This window comes from Cornus florida, unplaced genomic scaffold, assembly GCF_030987335.1.
Source record: "Cornus florida cultivar Cherokee Brave unplaced genomic scaffold, ASM3098733v1 CherokeeBrave_3.0.0_Hap2_Chr02, whole genome shotgun sequence".
NCBI lineage: Eukaryota > Viridiplantae > Streptophyta > Magnoliopsida > Cornales > Cornaceae > Cornus > Cornus florida.
The window spans coordinates 103,484,181-103,505,395 of NW_026775572.1; the positions used below are offsets into that span (position 1 = coordinate 103,484,181).

The following is a 21,215-nucleotide window of genomic DNA, read 5'->3' on the forward strand; positions in this document are numbered from 1 at the left end:
GTAGGTGTGGGTTAAGCCTAGGAAGGAGCCATGAATTGGTGACAAGTGTAGGTTCACAATTTAGTCTTGCAAATATCTTTGGGCCACTTTGGGATTATGATTTTAAAGGAGGGTTTTTATGCAATTAACTGTAATACCCCGTATTTTATTTCAGAGTTTAGTTTATTTTAAAAAAAAAATTCATTTATATGAGGATTTCTTTACTTATTATTGTGCATGCTACATTATTATATTAAGTTCATTTAAATTTGCATGTAAATTAATTGTGTATGTTAAAATAGTAAATTTATTCATTTAATTATGCATGTATTATTATTAATAATTTTATTTGTTGGTTATGCTTATATTAATCATTATTAGTTAATTAAAGTATTATATTTGTGTTATAAAGTATTATAATGTTATAATGTATTCTTATGTAATAATAATAATAATAATAATAGTTTAATAATATAATAATAATAATAATATAATAATAATAATTATAAAAGTTTTATTAATAATAATATTAGTATTAAATCAATGTAATGATGAAAAATTAAATCTTAGGATAGGATTTACCTTAGGACATCTTGCTTGACTTGGCTTGCTAGCCTTAAAGCCTTATGGTTGGAAATGTGGTTAATTAAATGCAAAAATAGATATTTGTAATATTTATATTATATAATTTGTATATAAATTAGCTAGCCTACCTTAGAGAGAAAGAAAGGAGCTTGGACCGGTGTAGGGAATTTACCCGACTACGCGCAACCGGCGGATTTATTTTAAATCCAAAAAGGCAAGTTATTATCTACTTTTCCCCTTTGAATCCATAAATTATTCATTTAATTTATTTTGGGTTTTTAGAGACTAGAAACCATGCTAGGAGTTTCAATAAATTATTTTTAGTTTATTAAAATAATGTGTTTTAATTATTAAAGAGGTTAGTTATTTATTTATTAGCCTATGTAATTAAAATATAGCTGAAAATAATTAAATAAGGCTTTAGGGATTTTTCTAGAATTTTCTAGATTTTTCCGGGGCTTTTCTGCAATTTCCGGCAAGCCTCCGGCGAGGATTCCGGCCACCGGCAGTGAAGAAGATGACCGGAGTGATCCGGTGTGCTGCGGCGCATGGTAGGTTAGTGCGCGTGTGCATCCTGGCCATTGGTAGAGTCTGATTGATCCGGTGCATTACAGTCCATGATACTACAGTACACCCGGATCAAGAACCTTTGGATTAAGTAGATTAATCCAATGCAGCATGCCCACGGAGAATCGGTACAACCGACCAACCAGCACATGCCACGTCAGCAGGAACAATTAGTGCGCGCGTGGCAGCGCGTGCGCGCGCGTGGCTGATGCCAGACGTGCTTGGAGGCGCGTGGGAGGTTCTAGACGCGCGTGAAGGCGCGTGTAAGCGCGTGCGCGTGTGAGAAAAGTGGCGGCGCGTGTGGGGAGGCTCTGGGAGGCGCGTGAGGGCGCGTGTGGGGTCTCTACAGCTACTGGAAAAGTCCAGAATACCCCTAGGGACTGTTTTGTAAATTCCAGAACCTTAAACTTGGATTTTTAGGTACTGTGTTGGTATTTACGGGTTTAACGGGCCACGAAATTATTATTGTAATACCCGTTAAGTATTATTATGGCCGATTAATATTTCTAAACCTTAATTGGCCCGTTTACCATACGGATATGAATGTGATTTATTTATCAACATTACCATAGATGGCGTTATTATTTTATGGTATTCATTATTACTGTTCAAATATAATAATGTCACGGTTATCGTCATATAAATTATCCATCATATATTATGGGATATTTATACTGTTAACCATATATCAATCATGATTTTTATGCTGTGTGCATTTCAGAGAATAAATGGACTGTTCAAATTATGTCGCATTTATATTATATGGATGTGTTGCCATATAGAACCATGTGAGCTGGCTAATAAGTTTAGACTCATTTATACCTTATGCATTCGTTGCGATAGACAGATGTGTGGCTGTCGGGGTATGTGGTTTAATATTATTGGCATGTGTTGCCTAATTGACATACTCGGTATATTTATTAATATTGATGGCATGTGTTGTCTACTTTATATGCTCAGTATATTCATCAGTACTTTGCGAGGTGTTATCACGGTGTAGTTCGTTATAGTCTGTGTTGTCAGTACCGTGCACCATGTATAATAGCTGATTTCCCGGGTAGGGAAAGGCGACACTTAACCACCTAGTGTGAGTCTAAGTGATCACCGTCTATTCTGGTTGAGGTCATGTTATACATTGGATAGTTCCCTTAGGATGTATACATATATAGTACTCAACCGATTCATAATGATTAATTTATTTGATTCTCTGATTTGGGTCATAGTAGAGAGGACTTGCTCGTGGGGTTGACCCACCATTGTTGTTATTTCAGGATACGGTCAGTACCCGTTCCAAGGTTGAGGTTGGCAGTGTGGGACCACCATCCGAACTCATCTACTCTTACGATCCAGTTCAGGGTAGAAGTTTTACGTATTACTTCAGTTTCAGTTTTTATTTACTTTTGACGTCGAACTCTCAGGTTTATATTTAGGGATCCTTGACATAGGATTTCCAAGTTGTAATGGAGGACTGTATTTAAATAAAGGATGGATGGATGTTGTATTATTTAATGTTTCTTACCTGTCTAAATTCTTTTATTTCCATCATTTTGTATTCCATGCTTGTATATTGCCAATTGTTTTTGATATCCCTCATTTTTCGTGTATAAGCCTGATCAACTTATGCGTGGAAAATGTGGGAGTGTTACAGTTGGTATCAGAGCATTCCAGGTTCGAGTGTCTTAGGGATCTGTGATTACTATACTTCCGCGTTGTGTATTCTGATAATTAGAGCCTAAGTATTAGGGTTCTTTGTATTCTTTTAGTCGGTCCATTATAATGTACTGACGTTAGATTTTTCTGAATTTAAAAGAAGGATGTCTCGGCGTGGGACAAGGAATGCGAACCAGCATCGCAGTATTTCCCCAACTCAAAATGAGAATCAGGAATTTTCCCCTCAAGTTGCTGATATCATTGCACGAGCTGTGGCAGCAGGAGTAGCATCTGCTCTACGAAACCAGCAACCTCCTCCGATAGTACCTGTTCTTGAACCAGTGGCGCAGCCAATGTCATGGGACAAAACTCGTCACTCGTTTATCAGGGGGAATCCACCGACATTTGCAGGGTCCACAGATGTCCTGTTAGCATATCAGTGGAAACAGGAGAGCGAGCGTCATCTTCGAATGGTAATCTGTACCGAAGTGCAGAAACAGATGCTAGCTACGTTTATGCTGATAGGCAATGCATTACAGTGGTGGGAGTCTATTACTACTGTCGAAGAGAGGACCAGATTGACGTATGCTGAATTTCAGACTCGCTTTGACGACAAGTATTTTCCTATGTCAATAAGATCAGCGATGAAGACTGAATTTCTGGATCTGCAACAGGAGGATATGACTGTGGCTGAGTATGAACAGAAGTTCATTAATTTGTCATTATTTGCACCAGAGGAGGTCAATACGGAAGAAAAGAAGCGAGACCGCTTTGTGAAGGGGTTGATATGGCCGATTAAAGTGGTGATCATAGGGAGTCCTGCATATACTACTTATATCCAGGTGGTTAATGCCGCTTTACAGCACTGCCAGATGAGGAGTGATTACCGGAAGTCCAAGGGAGATAAGCGGACTAACCGAGACTACCAGACAGTGGAGAAAGGAAGCAGCAGTGGTGCCAAGTCCAATGATCGGGGCAGATTTCAAGGACATCAACCTTGGAAGAAAAACAAAGGAAACCCAGATGTGCAGAGGGATGGAGTCCCTAATCAGGGTAGACAAGGTGGGATACCTCAGACCGGACAGGAACAGTGGTCGGGAAATCAACAGAGAAGGCAGGCAAGTCCTTTTACGGGACGTTGTTATCACTGTAGAGAGATTGGGCATCCGGCCAAGATGTGTCCCAAAGCTAAGCAGGGACAGTATGGGCAGCCAAGACCTAATCAGCCGTTACCTCTACCGACCCCACCGATGCCACGTGGGCAAGTTCAAAATGTTCCGGCACTTCCAGCACCACCATTTCCTCCGGGACAACCTCCACAGCAGTTGCATCACAGCAGAGTTTATAACTTCATGCCACATAATGCGCAGGCTCCTCAGGCTATTGAGGGTATGTTTTCTATACATGGTAGAACTGCTCGTATACTGTTTGACACTGGTGCATCACATTCTTTTGTGTCTAGATCTTTTGTTATCTTATCTGGTATGACGACTCAGTTATGTGACCAACCTCTTAATATTTATACACCATTGGGAGTTGGCGCAATTTTATGAGAGTGTAGCGGTGATATCCTTATAGATATGGGCCGGCTTCGATTTCTTGCAAATTTGTTAGTGTTAGATATGCATTCGTATGATGTTATACTTGGGATGGACTGGTTATCTCAGTACCATGCTCAGGTTAACTGTTACGAAAAGTCTATTGTATTTTCTATACCAGGACAGGAGATGTATCTTCTTGTTGTACCATAACCTGATAGAGGGCCTAGCACTTATTTATTCGTTCTTGAGGAGGACTCACAGGAAGCGGCTGCGGTATCTAGGGACAGTATCCCGGTAGTACAGGAATTCCAGGATGTATTCCAGGAAATTCCAGGCTTGCCACCAAGTCGAGAGATAGACTGATCGGTTGGTCAATTAACATCAACCTTCGCAATAGCACGAATCATTGTAAAATAGGGCTATTGGTCGGGTAAGTCGAACCACAGGGACTACGCTAGTCTAATACAACCTAAATGTCTAGAATCATTCTTAGAATGATGAAGGGTGTATAGAGGTTTTGTTGGATGTCACTTAAGCTAGGAAATTAAAAGTGCATAAAACAATAAATTGCAAGAATTCAAGGGAGTGAAGTACAAGTAAAGAAGGCTAGGGAAATGAATCCACCTCCATCCCTATACACATGCTAGGTTAAGATTAATTTAAGGGGAAAACAACATATATGATAGTCATGATACATAACAATACTAGGTTGCTATAATATCCTTAAGAAGTTCATTTAATTAGAAAGGCAAGAATAAACCATCAAAGGTTCACATGATCAACTACCTAAACTAAAATGTAGCTTAGAACATGCTTACTAAGCCAAGGATTATCAAGCCCTAATTTAAATGGTGAATGCACATAAAGCTAAGAATCAAGTATAGCCCATCAAAGGGAAACCCTAAGCCATGAACTATCTAGGTTCTCCAACTCCATGCCATTAAAACCATTCCATGATCTAACTTCCATTGTCACCATGGAAGTGCAAGCAATATGATTAAGAAAAGCAACCATCCAAGACAAGATGAATAACTCACAATAATCATTTAAAACATTCAACATTCATTACAACAAAAATGAGGCTCTTGACCATGGAAAGACTATCAAAAATACAATGTAATCCCCAAAAATAAACTATACTAACACATGCTTACAAGGGAGGGGTTTCATCACCTCCCTAGATGAGGTTTAGTTACCCATTGGTGAGCTAGAAGAAGGAAGAAGCATCATCCTCATCTCCATTTTCGAGCTCCTACTGTAGCACTCAAGAACACCCTTCTCCTTGCTCTCTTCTCTCTCCTTTCTCTTGCTCAAGATAAAGCTTGATCATATATGTGGCCTTTGGGTAGCCTTTTATGCTCCAACAATACCCTCTCTCCTCCAAGGAACACCTCCAACCACTTCATAAAGAAGAAAGATGGCATTGAGGAAACCAATGTGCAAGTGGGCTGAAATGAGCCATTTCCGAAGGGCATTCTGCCTGATTTTCGAGCACACGCTTGGTGACTTCGAGCACTCTAACTTAGTGCAATGTGCAACATGCTCCTCTTGCTCAGTGCTGACCTATTTTGGGAAAACTGCTATAACTTTGTGCCCCGAACTCCGAATGACGATCTGTTTGAAGATTTGGAGAGCTAATTCAGTGCTTTAAAAACTTCATGTTTTGATGAAGACCCAATTCTCAAGTATGGTTGGTCGAAAATGGGGAGAAAAGCAGTACATCAGTGCTGCTAGGCAGTTCTGCGCACCTCTGTTGTGAAGATCATAACTCTCTGCTCCGAACTCCGAATGATGAACCACTTGAAGATTTGGAAAGCTGATTCAGAGCTCTAAATCTTTCATGTTATGAGAGAAGTCCAGTTCTCGAGTTTGGAAGGTCAAAATGGCAAGCAAAGTCCAGGCTCTACTGCTGCCAGAATTCAGCATTGGCACCTTTTGTTGCTCAAGATTCCACAAGGCCTTATTCTTGTTCCATTTTGACCAATGAACCTGAAAATGCATAAAAACATACAATTGGAGTTAATCTACATAAAATAATTAATAACTGGACTTTGTTAATGTAATTTAGGGCGCTTGAATATACATTATTCGGCGCTTATCACACCCCCAAACTTACATTTTGCTAGTCCCTTAGCAAAATTACAATGAAAAACATAAAGAAAAGACAACCATGGGCATGCTACTACAAAAATATCCTCCATGGTAAAATGAGATAGAAACATAGCTCAAATACAACTTGAAACAGACAAAAACTGGAGATGGGGTCATTGGGAAAACTACCTTGCATATATGAAGCATTGATACAAAAATTGGCTAAATACATTTCTACATACATGCATCAACATCAAAGTCTATATAAATAACTCAATTATCATCTCTTGAATGGAAATCAACTCTAGCTTCAGTGAAAGTGAATTGGATTCTCAACATGCGGCTTTTACTTTCTTTTCCAATTCCAAGGCACAAGTTTTCAAGTCAATGAATTCCCTTTTACATGAAGTCCCTAAGGCATGATTTTATTTTCAAGACAACTTTTGTTGCTTGTTAATAATTTATTTCAACACATAAGCGAAACATAGAATGGTTGTGCAATGCTGAAGTCCCTTAAGCTTTCTAACCAACCCTTGTAGCAAGCGTTAGGCCAACAACTCCCAAACCAGATGGCTTTAGGGTGCTAAGTGTAGAGACACTCCATAGGGCTTAATAGCTCAAGTTGGAAAGGCTACGAACTCCAACGAACCATGTTTATTACTAGTTTAATTTTTTTTTGAATGACCGTGCAATGTTTAAGTCACTTAAGCTTTCTAACCAACCCTTGTAGCAAGCGTTAGGCCAACAACTCCCAAACCAGATGGCTTTAGGGTGCTAAGTGTAGAGACACTCCTAGGGCTTAATAGCTCGAGTTGGAAAGGCTACGAACGTCAACTGGTCATTTTTTTTTTTTTTAGATGATACATGCCAAAGGTATCCATCTATCAGGTTCATCAAATCAGATTAACTAGGCCAAGGTCAAGGTCAATCAAGTTGCATGCCTCACAGTTAAGTTTCCAATGTGCATCTGTGCATTGTGAAGCTTATAAGAGTGTAAATCCAGCAAGAATCTAATTGAGGCATTTATACAGACTACATTGTATTTACATGATCATTTCAACTCAAATTTTTCTTTATTTTCAAAATTTTCAATTGCTTCTATACACAAGGTATTAAACATATGTTTCATCTCCGACAAGTGTCAAGTTATACTATCATTGCTTAGCAAAAATTATGGAACCAAAAATATGCCAAGAATGCTTGATGCACCCCCAAACTTAAACGACACAGTGTCCTCAATGTGGACATGGATGCAAGTGAGAGACAAAAATGACAACGAGTATAAAAGGAACAACAATACCCAGGGGGAGGGAACGGCATTTTGAGACAAAAACCCCCAAACTTGAATTGGACTGCGCAACCTGGAAAGCAACATGAAGAACCAAAAGAAACAAGCACAAACAGCATTAATAGCACAAGCATAAAGACAGAAAACGAATGTATCGAAAGTTAACAGAACATAAAGAATTTGCATTGCAAAAAGAGTTTACATGATGACAAAAAGAGCTGTACAGGGATCATGTCGACCAGAGCAACCTATACATAGCAAATTCTTACAGTATAAAAGGAAAATAAAATATACAAGAGAAATAGTTATAGAGGAAACAAAAGAGAAGGTCCACACGCGCAACAAGCTACTGGCCAGAAGGTAAACGGGCGAGGATGGAATGGAGGAGAGATTGAGTCTTACGCCGTTCAGCGGAAGCCAAACGACGGTCCTCAGCAGCAACACGGCGGTCTTCAGCAGCAAGACGACGATCTTCTTCAGCACGTGAAGAAGACTCACACAGAGCCTGAGTGCACGCGGACAAAGAATGCTCAAAACGATCTAGTCGCGCATGAATACCGGCAATGGAAGCCCGGATGAAAGCCTGGTCCTGGTGAGAGTCGACCGAAGGCTCTACCCTCGCAGTGGCTGCGGCGGTGGAAACTGCCTCAGAAGGAGGAGGAGGTGGAGCGTGGATGAACAGGGGGGCAGGAGGCGGAGGGGTACTAGAATGGCTCAGAACATTGATCCACCGGCGCTGGGTAAAAATTTTAATTTTGTCGCCTTTTGGTTCGTGGGGAGGAACAACGAAACCCTTGTGCTGAAGGAGTCGAGTGATGAAAAACGGCAAAGGCAATTTCCGATTTTCAACTCGCGGAGCCCGTGCATTATGAGCATCATGCCAAAACTTCATAAAGGTGGACCAAATGAGCTCTGGGATGGAGAACCATTGGCTTTGGTCCATGGCATATAAGGCTTGCAGAAAGAGGCCCCGACGCTCGGTGCTGTGCACCAAAGGGCAAACATTGTGCTTGAAGACAGTGTCAATGAACCATAGGCGTTCCGGAAGATTGGTTTTGCGGATAAAAGACCGGGGCCGAGTAGGATCGTCAATAGGGCAAATGGCAGCGGCAATCTGCGCCACAGTTAATGTATCCGGCTCCTCATATAAAGGGAGATTCTCACGATTGACAATGTCATCGGGGCACTCAATGGGGCAACCAGAAACCTGAATGATGTCGGTCATAGTGAAAGCATAGGCGGTGCCATCAATAGATGTAGTGAGAGAAATGGGTGGCTCTTCAGGGCATTGGAGATTCTGGTAGAAGAGGCGCACTACACGGGGGTAGGCAACCCTGGCAAGGGGTGCGCAAATGTGTTGCAGACGCCGGTTAGTCAATTCGGCTACAGCCCACGAAGTTGTGGGTAGAATGTCAAAGGCATCCGTGAGCGGAAATGAGAGTTCGTAGTTGAGTTGTTTGCGATCCCAAGGATCACGTGGTCGCTCACGAGTGACAGCACGGGCACCTGAAGAGGGTCGAGGAGGGCGAGAAGGACCGGCACGAGACATTTAGAGAGGTGGACTTGGTTGAGGAATTTCAGCGAACACCTGGCGTGCACCACAAAAAGGAGAAGATGGAAGTGAGTGGGATGGAGGAGCAAACCCAAAAAATTTGGCAAGATAACAAGCTCTAGCATAGAGCAACATCAACAACAAGCAACCCAAGCATCAACAAAATCACCGACATGCAATCCCATCCTCCTTATGATGAAATAAAGACAAGGAAATGAGAAAAATAGGAAGCTCACATACCTTGGGACAGAATAGGAAATGGGAACTGCAGAGATGTAGGGGTGGTGGCAATGTGGGTGGGCTGGTGGTGGATGAGAGATGGATTGGGTGGTTTGGGTAGAGAGAGGAAGTGGTTGCATGCATTTGGTGCATGGAGGGGTTGGTGGGTGGGGTGCCGAGAGCTGGGTGGTGTGAGGGGGTGAGGGTGTGGGAGTTTGGTGGGTTGAGAGGGAGATGGAGTGGGGAGGTTGGTTGGTTGGTTTGGGGAAGGGAAGGAGCCGAGAGAGAGAGAGGTGGTTGTGAGGTGGAAGAGGGGTTGGTGGTGGTTTTGTGGGTTGAGAGGGAGGGAGCTGCGAGGGAGAGAAGGGGTTTTAAAAGAGAGAAAAGAGAGTTTGGTTCGAGCACTCGAAGGCCCACTTCGAGTGCTCGAAATTGTGGCAGAGAGTTGGGTTTGGCATAGGGTGTGGGCATGAGGAGTTCGAGCACTCGAAGCTTGGTCTTCGAGTGCTCGAAATTTGAGCAGTGGGTTGCAGGGAAGGGTGAGGGGTGCCGAGAGCTGGGTGGTGTGAGGGGGTGAAGGTGGAGGGGTGGTGAGGGTGTTGCATGGAAGGTGGTTATGGTTGGTGTATGGAAGAGAGAGGAACCGAGAAGTGGGGTTGCATGGTTTGGGTTGGGTGGTTTGTTGTTGAGGTTGCCGAGAGATAGGAAAGTTGGATTGAGAGGGTTGGTGGGTGGGTGGTGAGCTGGGTGGTGAGGGTGTGAGGGGTGGCATGTATGCATGGGCGTGCATGCATGTGGATGCAGGAAGGTTGATGGTGTTGGAGGGGTGATGAGGTGAGAGGGGTGGTGAGGGTGTGAGGGGTGGCATGCATGCATGGGCGTGCATGCATGCATGCAGGGTGGTGATGTGTTGCATGGCCGAGAGGGTGGATGTTGGAGCACTCGAAATGGCCTTCTCGAGGGCTCGACATTGTGGCAGAGAGTGAGGGTTGGATGGTGCATAGAATTCGAGCACTCATTCTTAGAATTGAGAGTGCTCGAAATGAGAGCAGCAGGGTCGGCAGTATGGGTTGAAGAATTTGGAGCACTCAAATTGGAAGTTAGAGTGCTCTAACTGAAGGCAGTAGGCACATGGAAGCTTGGTTAAAGCCTTGGAACATTATGTGCTTCATTCTTATGCATTGTGAATGTGAATATGATCAACTGAGAGCTGAAGAATTGATACAACTTTGAAATATGCTTCCAAATCAATGCATGGATAGAATAGCTGCACCTTGCATGCATGGATAGAAAGTGAAACTTGGCATGGAAAATTATGAAACTTGGCACACTATTCTAATGCAATGCAGGGATGGAAAAATCGCCAAGCTCAAAGCTTCAATACAATGCATGGAAATTTAGAAAAAAAAAAAAAAAAAAATTCAAATGGTGCAAAAAAATTTTTTTTTTTATTATTATTTTTTTGTTTTGAGATATTTTTTTTTTTTTTTTTTTTTTTTTTTTTTTTCAATGAGTGTATGGATGATTTCAAGAAGAGTTCCCAACTTTTGCAACCTCACATAATGCATGGATGATTTTGAGAAAATTTTCAAGCTTTGGAACATCTCGTCAATGCATGGATGAGATTAAGAACATTTCAGAAATGCATTAAAAATGAGAGATTGCACATGAGTTGCATGCCAAAGATCCTATGAAATTGCTCGAAAGCGATGGAAATTTCCGGGAATGAAAATTAGAGCTGAGAAGGTCTAAGAGGCCAGTCTAAAATTGCGAAACACAACTGAAGACCATTTCAGAAAAAAATCAAATTTTTGGCTTATCTAAACCGTTTCCCAGAAAAAAATTTTTTTGTAAGGCACGAGCAATTTCAAAGAGAAGGAAGCTTGGAACATCGAAAGAATTTATTCCCTTGCTTTGCTAAATTTAATGTCGATAGCTAGACCAAGCTAGAGCAGGCACTACTCCTCATAAATGGGATCCGTCAAGGGGACTTCCTCAACTTTTCGGGTTAGAATTGTGCTGTCAATGCAAGGCTTAAGCCTTTGGCCATTTACCTTGAAGAGTGATCCACTTGCAGGATCATGAAGTTCGATTGCTCCATGAGGAAAGACGGTAGTGACAATGTATGGACCATCCCATCTTGACCGGAGTTTACCGGGAAAGAGCTTCAAGCGGGAATTGAAAAGCCAGACCTTTTGTCCCGGGGCAAAAGACTTTTTGACGATGTGTTTGTCATGAAAAGCTTTAGTCTTTGCCTTGTAAATTTTTGCATTTTCATACGCGTCATTACGCAATTCCTCAAGTTCATTTAATTGCAACGCACGATTAGAGCCGGCTTGTTTGAGATCAAAATTGAACCTTTTTACGGCCCAATAAGCACGGTGATCTAATTCTACCGGGAGATGACATGCTTTGCCAAAGACAAGTCGATATGGTGACATGCCAATGGGTGTCTTATAAGCTGTCCGGTAAGCCCAAAGTGCATCGTTTAGCCGTAATGACCAATCTTTGCGGTCCGGTCTAACCGTTTTTTCTAAAATGTGCTTAATCTCCCGGTTAGAAATCTCTACTTGACCACTCGTTTGAGGGTGGTAAGGTGTAGCAAGCTTATGAATGACTGAATACTTAGCAAGGACGGATTTGAGATAACGATTTCGGAAATGAGATCCGCCATCACTAATGATTGCTTGGGGTGTACCAAAACGACTAAAGATGTGAGATTGAATGAAATGGATCACGACTTTATGATCATCGGTTTTGGTAGCCGCGGCTTCAACCCATTTAGACACATAATCCACCGCTACAAGGATGTACTCATAGCCATAAGAAGATGGAAATGGTCCCATGAAGTCAATCCCCCACACATCAAAAATTTCAACAATTAAAATGTTGGTGAGGGGCATCATGTCTCTTCGGGACATGGATCCAAGTTTTTGACATCGTTCACACGATTTGCAAAAATTGTATGCATCCCGGAACAAGGTAGGCCAAAAGAATCCGCTTTGAAGGATTTTGTTAGCGGTTTTTTTGGCACTGAAATGGCCTCCACAAGCAAGAGTATGGCAAAAATTTAAAATGCTTGTGGCCTCGGTTTCAGGAATACATCGCCGGATGATTTGGTCCGGGCAATACTTGAATAATTCCGGATCTTCCCAAAAGAAATGCTTGACTTGGGAGAAAAACCGGTCCCTCTCTTGTTTGGACCAATGAGCTGGAATTTTGCCAACCGCAAGATAATTGACAATATCCGCAAATCACGGAAGAGTAGAATGTGAAACTTGAAGAAGTTGCTCATCCGGAAAAGAATCACGGATGGCTGCAAATTCTGAAGATTTCTCAATAAGTAAGCGAGAGAGATGATCGGCGACAACATTGTCGGTCCCTTTTTTGTCCCGGATGTCAATGTCAAACTCTTGAAGTAAGAGGATCCATCGAATTAAGCGGGGTTTTGTCTCTTTTTTCGCTAACAAATGCCTAAGAGCGGCATGATCTGAAAAGACGATGACCTTGGAGCCAAGAAGATAGGAGCGAAATTTATCCAAGGCGTACACCACAGCTAGCAATTCTTTTTCAGTGGTGGTGTAGTTCAATTGGGCATCGCAGAGAGTTTTGCTAGCATAATAAATGACATGCGGAAGTTTATCCACACGTTGGCCCAAAACCACCCCTAATGCATAATCGGATGCATCACACATGATCTCAAAGGGAAGAGACCAATTAGGGGGTTTCATGATCGGGGCAGAGGAGAGGAGAATGCGAAGTTTGATGAAAGCTTCCATGCAAGCATCATCAAAATTGAACGGAACATCCTTGGCTAAGAGATTACACAAAGGCCGTGAGATTTTGCTAAAATCTTTGATGAAGCGACGATAGAATCCGGCATGGCCAAGAAAAGAACGGATTTGACGGACGGAATTCGGAGGAGGAGGATTAGAGATTAACTCAACTTTTGCCTTGTCTACCTCGATTCCCCGCTTAGAAATGACATGTCCTAAAACAATGCCTTCTTGGACCATAAAGTGGCTTTTCTCCCAACTTAGAATGAGATTCGTCTCTTTGCATCTTTGGAGCACAAGAGATAAATTTTTGAGACACGAGTCAAAGGAGGAGCCAAATACGGAAAAGTCATCCATGAAAACTTCCAAGAACCTTTCAACCATATCGGAGAATATGGACATCATGCACCTTTGGAACGTTGCCGGTGCATTGCATAGACCAAAAGGCATGCGTCGATAGGCAAAAGTACCAAAGGGACATGTGAATGTTGTTTTCTCTTGATCTTGGGGGGCGATGGCCACTTGGTTATAGCCGGAATAACCATCAAGAAAACAATAGAAGCTTTGGCCGGCTAACCTTTCTAGGATTTGATCAATAAATGGGAGTGGGAAATGATCCTTCCTAGTTGATGAGTTGAGTTTACGATAGTCAATGCACACACGCCACCCGGTGGTGGTTCGTTGTGGCACGAGCTCGCCCGCTGAATTTTCAACAACGGTGAGCCCGGATTTCTTGGGGACAACTTGTGTGGGGCTCACCCACTTGCTATCAGAGATAGGATAGATGATTCCCGCATCTAGCAATTTGATCACCTCTTTCATGACCACTTCCTTCATGTTTGGATTTAACCGGCGCTGGACCTCTCTAGTAGGCTTTGCGTCATCCTCCATATGAATGCGGTGCATACAAATGGAGGGGTCAATTCCTTTCAAATCTGCCACTGTCCAACCAATAGCTTCTTTATGCTCTTGGAGCACCGCTAAAAGGTTGGTCTCTTGGTCTTTTTGAAGGTCCGAGGCAATAATGATCGGAAGGGTTTGCTTTGGACCAAGGAACACATACTTGAGATGGGCCGGGAGCGGCTTAAGCTCAAGTTGTGGCGGAGATAACAATGATGGGACCGGAGGAGTGGTGGAAAGTTGGGGAAGTGGTTCTTTTGGAATTTTCCAAGGAGGTACATCCATGATAGCATTAATATCAAGCAAGGAATTGACTTCTTGAATGGCTTGATCAACATCAAAGTTTGAGAAGTCAAAATGAGACATGCAAGTTTCAAGGGGATCTTTGCTTAGGATGAAGGGGAGAGATTCTTCGACCACTTCATCAATGACATCCACAAGAAAACAATCATCCTCATTGGAGGGATGTTGAGTTGCATGAAAGATATGGAGTTTGACTTGCATGTTTCCAAAAGCAATGTCTATCACCCCGGTTCAGCAATTAATCGATGCATTAGCCGTAGCTAAAAATGGTCTACCAAGGATCACGGGAATGTGCTTTTTTGGGTCATGGACTGGTTCCGTATCAAGAACCACAAAATCTACCGGGAAGTAGAATTTGTCCACCTTGATGATGACGTCCTCAAGAATACCTCGTGGATGCTTGACCGATCTATCGGCAAGTTGCAAAACCACGGAAGTCGGCTTAAGATCGCCCAAACCGAGTTGTAGGTAGACCGAGTATGGAATTAAATTCACACTAGCTCCTAAGTCAAGGAGGGCCCTCTCGATTTTGCTGTCACCAATGACGCACGAGATTGTGGGGGCACCCGGATCCTTATACTTCGGGGGAGTGCTGTGCTGAATAATAGCACTAACATTTTCAGTCAACCTCACTTTTTTTGGCAAATGATTTTTAGAAGTGCGCTTTTGAGTGCACAAATCTTTGAGAAATTTTGCATAGGGGGGGATTTGCTTGATAGCATCCAACAGGGGCAAGTTAATCTTCACTTGCTTGAAGACTTCCCACATGTCTTGAATTTTACAATTCTTGTTCCCAAAGTGTGTCGACTCTTGAAGACGTTGAGGAAACGGAGCTTTTGGCTCATAAGTAGTTTCCACATTTGGGGAGACATGTGTGGGATATCCGTGAATGGTATTGGGACAAGAATTTGGATTAGAAGAGCTTGAATTTGGATTTTTCAACGGCGAAACTTCTTCACTTTTGTCTCCATCGACCTTGTTGTCCACCACTCTACCACTCCGAAGGGTGGTGATAGCTTGAACTTGTTCATGAGTCGGCCCACTCGGAGGAGGGGTTTCGTCAATCACATGCATTCCTCTAGGATTTTCAAAAGGTTGAGAGGGAAGCTTGCCCTTGTCCTTTTGAAGCAATTGATTCACCGAGTTAGCTATTTGGCCCACTTGATTTTCGAGATTAGCTATGGATTGAGTATGAGAGTGAACCATTTGGAGAGTAGGCTGCAAGGATGTCAAGAGTTGCTTGTTGGCATCCATTATTTGCTTATTTAATGATTCCATCATTTGCTTGTTTGCAGCTACTATCTCGTCAGTTGGACACACAGGAGGTTGATTGGAGACATTTGGATTGTAAGGAGGACGGTAGCTTGAAGAGGCTTGGAAAGGTCTACCTTGATATTGAGAAGAGGGCTGATTTTGCTGCCCTTGGTTTTGGAATTGGGAATTCTGTGGGGCTTGTTGCCGCCATGAGAAATTCGGATGATCACGCCAACCCGGATTGTAGGTGTTGGAATATGGATTGTTCCCGGGCCGCGAGAACATGGCATTAGCTTGCTCTTGGTTGGGACTAGGAAATTGCTCCGATGTGGGGCAATCTTCCGAGAGATGGAATGGACTAGTACATGAAGCACAAACTGAACTTGCCGAATTTTGAGACAATGAAGGAGGAAGATGTGGTGCCATCAATTGATAGAATTTATGAGCGATGGCATCCACTTGAGATGATTCCTCCCTTATTGACTTTGGTTGACAAGGGTTGGTGTTGTTTGGAGTGGTCGCGGTCGGAGCCCTACGAGAATTGTGTTGAAGTGAATTTTCACTCAAATTCTCAAGTAAGGTCCAAGCCTCATCCGCATTCTTGGACATGAACATCCCACCACAAGAAGAATCAACCATGAATCTATGGGTTTCGGTCAAGCCGGCATAGAAAGCTTGCACTAATTGCCATTTTGGGATCAAATGATGAGGACACTTCCGAAGAAGATCTTGTAACCTTTCCCAAGTCTCGTGGAGTTGTTCTCCATCAACTTGAGAAAAGCTTAGAATGGAACGCCTCATTTGGTTGGTTTTACTCACCGGATAATACTTCTTAAGAAATTCTTGTTGCAATTGAGCCCAAGAAGTAATAGAGTTGGGAGCGAGGGAGTTCAACCAATATTTTGCCCTATCCTTTAGGGAGAATGGGAAGAGATGGAGATGAAGTGCATTGTCCGGAAAACCTCTCAACCGGATGGTTGAACAGATTTCAAGGAACTCATCAAGATGCTTGTATGGATCTTCATTATCAAAGCCATGAAATGATGGAAGCATTTGAATGGTACTAGACTTGATCTCATATTGAGCTGCATCGATGTTTGGCATCACTATGCAAGATGGAGAAGCATAGGTGGTAGGGATGAAATGATCTCTAAGAGTCATTGGCTCGATATTAGGAATTTCAGCCCTTTCATTCCCCGGATTTCCTACGTTATCCCCCATTATATTGAATTCAGTTTCAAGGTCCCTTGTAAGAGTGGGTTCCCTAAGGTTCCGTCTAAGAGTTCTTTCAAGAGAATTGATATCAATGGGCGAATCGATTGTGGGTAAGGAAAGTGACCTACGACCGAACATCAACAACAAAGCATATACTCAACAAAGCAATTCATCAACCACAACTCCACATACGATGTTCCCTTTCTCCTCAATTATCAAGACGGAAAATGTAAATGGCCACGACAAGGACCGATGCTTTAACACAAAATTTAAACAGGATAAGAGCCTCAACAAGGGCTTCACAACTAAACTAAAACTAAATTTAACACATGCACAATATTCACAACTCGAAACTAGAAGTCACGAGACTTACCTGGGGTCCTCTAGACTTACAATTTGCTAGCATTCCCACGGCGAGCTTCGAGTCCCTAGAATCTTACAACACTTAAAACACAAAGGTGGTCAAAACACACAAGGAGTATTCACAAGACACAATATTCACAATCAAACTAAATTTAACCCTAAACTTTGGTTGCTAAACCGTTTGCAGTCCCCGGCAACGGCGCCAAAAATTGATCGGTTGGTCAATTAACATCAACCTTCGCAATAGCACGAATCATTGTACAATAGGGCTATTGGTCGGGTAAGTCGAACCACAGGGACTACGCTAGTCTAATACAACCTAAATGTCTAGAATCATTCTTAGAATGATGAAGGGTGTATAGAGGTTTTGTTGGATGTCACTTAAGCTAGGAAATTAAAAGTGCATAAAACAATAAATTGCAAGAATTCAAGGGAGTGAAGTACAAGTAAAGAAGGCTAGGGAAATGAATCCACCTCCATCCCTATACACATGCTAGGTTAAGATTAATTTAAGGGGAAAACAACATATATGATAGTCATGATACATAACAATACTAGGTTGCTATAATATCCTTAAGAAGTTCATTTAATTAGAAAGGCAAGAATAAACCATCAAAGGTTCACATGATCAACTACCTAAACTAAAATGTAGCTTAGAACATGCTTACTAAGCCAAGGATTATCAAGCCCTAATTTAAATGGTGAATGCACATAAAGCTAAGAATCAAGTATAGCCCATCAAAGGGAAACCCTAAGCCATGAACTATCTAGGTTCTCCAACTCCATGCCATTAAAACCATTCCATGATCTAACTTCCATTGTCACCATGGAAGTGCAAGCAATATGATTAAGAAAAGCAACCATCCAAGACAAGATGAATAACTCACAATAATCATTTAAAACATTCAACATTCATTACAACAAAAATGAGGCTCTTGACCATGGAAAGACTATCAAAAATACAATGTAATCCCCAAAAATAAACTATACTAACACATGCTTACAAGGGAGGGGTTTCATCACCTCCCTAGATGAGGTTTAGTTACCCATTGGTGAGCTAGAAGAAGGAAGAAACATCATCCTCATCTCCATTTTCGAGCTCCTACTGTAGCACTCAAGAACACCCTTCTCCTTGCTCTCTTCTCTCTCCTTTCTCTTGCTCAAGATAAAGCTTGATCATATATGTGGCCTTTGGGTAGCCTTTTATGCTCCAACAATACCCTCTCTCCTCCAAGGAACACCTCCAACCACTTCATAAAGAAGGAAGATGGCATTGAGGAAACCAATGTGCAAGTGGGCTGAAATGAGCCATTTCCGAAGGGCATTCTGCCTGATTTTCGAGCACACGCTTGGTGACTTCGAGCACTCTAACTTAGTGCAATGTGCAACATGCTCCTCTTGCTCAGTGCTGACCTATTTTGGGAAAACTGCTATAACTTTGTGCCCCGAACTCCGAATGACGATCTGTTTGAAGCTTTGGAGATCTGATTCAATGCTTTAAAAACTTCATGTTTTGATGAAGACCCAATTCTCAAGTCTGGTTGGTCGAAAATGGGGAGAAAGGCAGTACATCAGTGCTGCTAGGCAGTTCTGCGCACCTCTGTTGTGAAGATCATAACTCTCTGCTCCGAACTCCGAATGATGAACCACTTGAAGATTTGGAAAGCTGATTCAGAGCTCTAAATCTTTCATGTTATGAGGGAAGTCCAGTTCTCGAGTTTGGAAGGTCAAAATGGCAAGAAAAGTCCAGGCTCTACTGCTGCCAGAATTCAGCATTGGCACCTTTTGTTGCTCAAGATTCCACAAGGCCTTATTCTTGTTCCATTTTGGCCAATGAACCTGAAAATGCATAAAAACATAGAATTGGAGTTAATCTACATAAAATAATTAATAACTGGACTTTGTTAATGTAATTTAGGGCGCTTGAATATACATTATTCGGCGCTTATCATAGACTTCGTCATTGATTTAGCTCCAGGCACTACGCCTATTGCTAAGGCACCGTACAGAATGGCACCAGTGGAGATGCGAGAGTTGAAGGATCAAATTCAGCAGTTGCTCAGCCAGGGATTTATTTGTAGGAGTACTTCACCATGGGGAGCACCAGTACTGTTTATAAAGAAGAAGGATGGATCTCTTCGTCTTTGTATTGATTACAGAGAACTGAACAAGGTCACTGTTCGCAACAAGTACCCATTGCCCAGAATTGATGACCTGTTTGATCAGTTGAAGGGAGCTACTTACTTCTCAAAGATCGATTTGAGGTCTGGTTATCATCAGCTACGAGTCAGAGAACAAGATGTTCCAAAGACAGCATTTCTCACAAGGTACGGATCTTATGAGTTTCGTGTTATGCCGTTCGGTTTAACGAACGCTCCAGCTGTCTTTATGGACTTGATGAATAGAGTATTCAGAGAATACTTAGATCAGTTTGTCATTCTTTTCATTGATGATATTCTGGTTTACTCTAAGTCGGAGAAGGACCATGCCAGACATTTACGCACAGTATTGCAGACACTTCGAGAACATCAGTTGTTTGCGAAGTTTGAGAAGTGTGAATTTTGGCGGAAAGAGGTCAAATTTCTGGGACATGTAGTGTCAGAAGAAGGGTTAGCAGTAGATCCAGCCAAGGTTGCGGCCGTTATGGAGTGGGGACAGCCTACCTCACCGACAGAGATTCGCAGTTTTCTGGGATTGGCGGGGTATTATCGCAGGTTCATCCAGGGATTTTCCAAAATTTCGGGTCCACTTACTCATCTGACTAAGAAGAATGTACCATTTGTATGGGATGATTCTTGTCAAACTGCTTTTGCTGAGTTGAAAAGTAAGTTAACTTCTGCACCTGTCTTAGCCACACCTCAGAGTGGAATCGAGTATTTAGTATTTACTGACGCTTCTCTGAAGGGTTTGGGTTGTGTGTTGATGCAAGAAGAGCGACCAGTTTCTTATGGGTCTAGGAAGCTTAAGCCTCATGAGCTTAATTACCCGACACACGATCTAGAGCTCGCAGCAGTGGTTTTTGCCTTGCGTATTTGGAGGCATTATCTTTTGGGGGAGACTTTTTGATTGTTTAGCGATCATAAGAGTCTACAGTATTTGTTCACATAGAGGGAACTGAATATGAGACAGCGCAGATGGTTGGAGTTCGTGAAAGACTATCACTTCTCTATTCAGTATCATCCAGGGAAAGCGAATGTTGTAACAGACGCACTCAGCCGTCGACCCTATGTCAGCCTTTCAGCTTTGTTTGCAACAGAGTGGGATGCTTTGAAGACTGTTGATGAGTTAGCAGACGCTTTTATGGCATGTGTGGTAGTAACTTCTTCTATCATTCATCAGGTCATTCAAGCGCAACTCTCAGATCAACAGTGTATTGATCGGGTTTCGGAGTTAGCCTCCGGAGATGTTCCTTGTTATTCTATAGGGACTGATGGAGGATTGAGGTACAAGGGACGTTTAATTGTGCCTTCAGCTGACAATTTGAGAAATGTTGTGATGAGAGAGACACACACTTCTCAGTTCTCTGTACATCCAGGGGGAGACAAGATGTATCAGGACATGAAACGCCAGTTTTGGTGGGCCGGCATGAAGAGAGACATAGCTATCTTTGTCTCTAAATGTAGCACCTGTCAGATGATTAAGATTGATCATCAGAGACCGCCAGGATCGTTACAGCCACTTCCCATACCAGAGTGGAAATGGGAGAGTATTTCCATGGACTTCATAAAGGGATTACCTACTTCACAGCATAATCACAACTCTATTTGGGTCATTGTTGATAGATTGACCAAGTCCGCTCACTTTCTGCCTGTTCGGTCAAACTTTACGTCAGAACAGTATGCTAAGCTGTATATTGCAGAAATGGTGAAACTTCATGGAGTACCATTGTCCATCGTATCAGATAGAGATCCGAAGTTTGTATCAGGATTTTG

At 42.3% G+C, this 21,215-nt stretch overlaps 1 pseudogene; it reads right to left on the bottom strand.

Moving 5' to 3' along the window:
- The window catches only part of LOC132296582 (uncharacterized), a 174,206-nt pseudogene that overhangs the window by 61,377 nt on the left and 91,614 nt on the right, over positions 1 to 21,215 (bottom strand).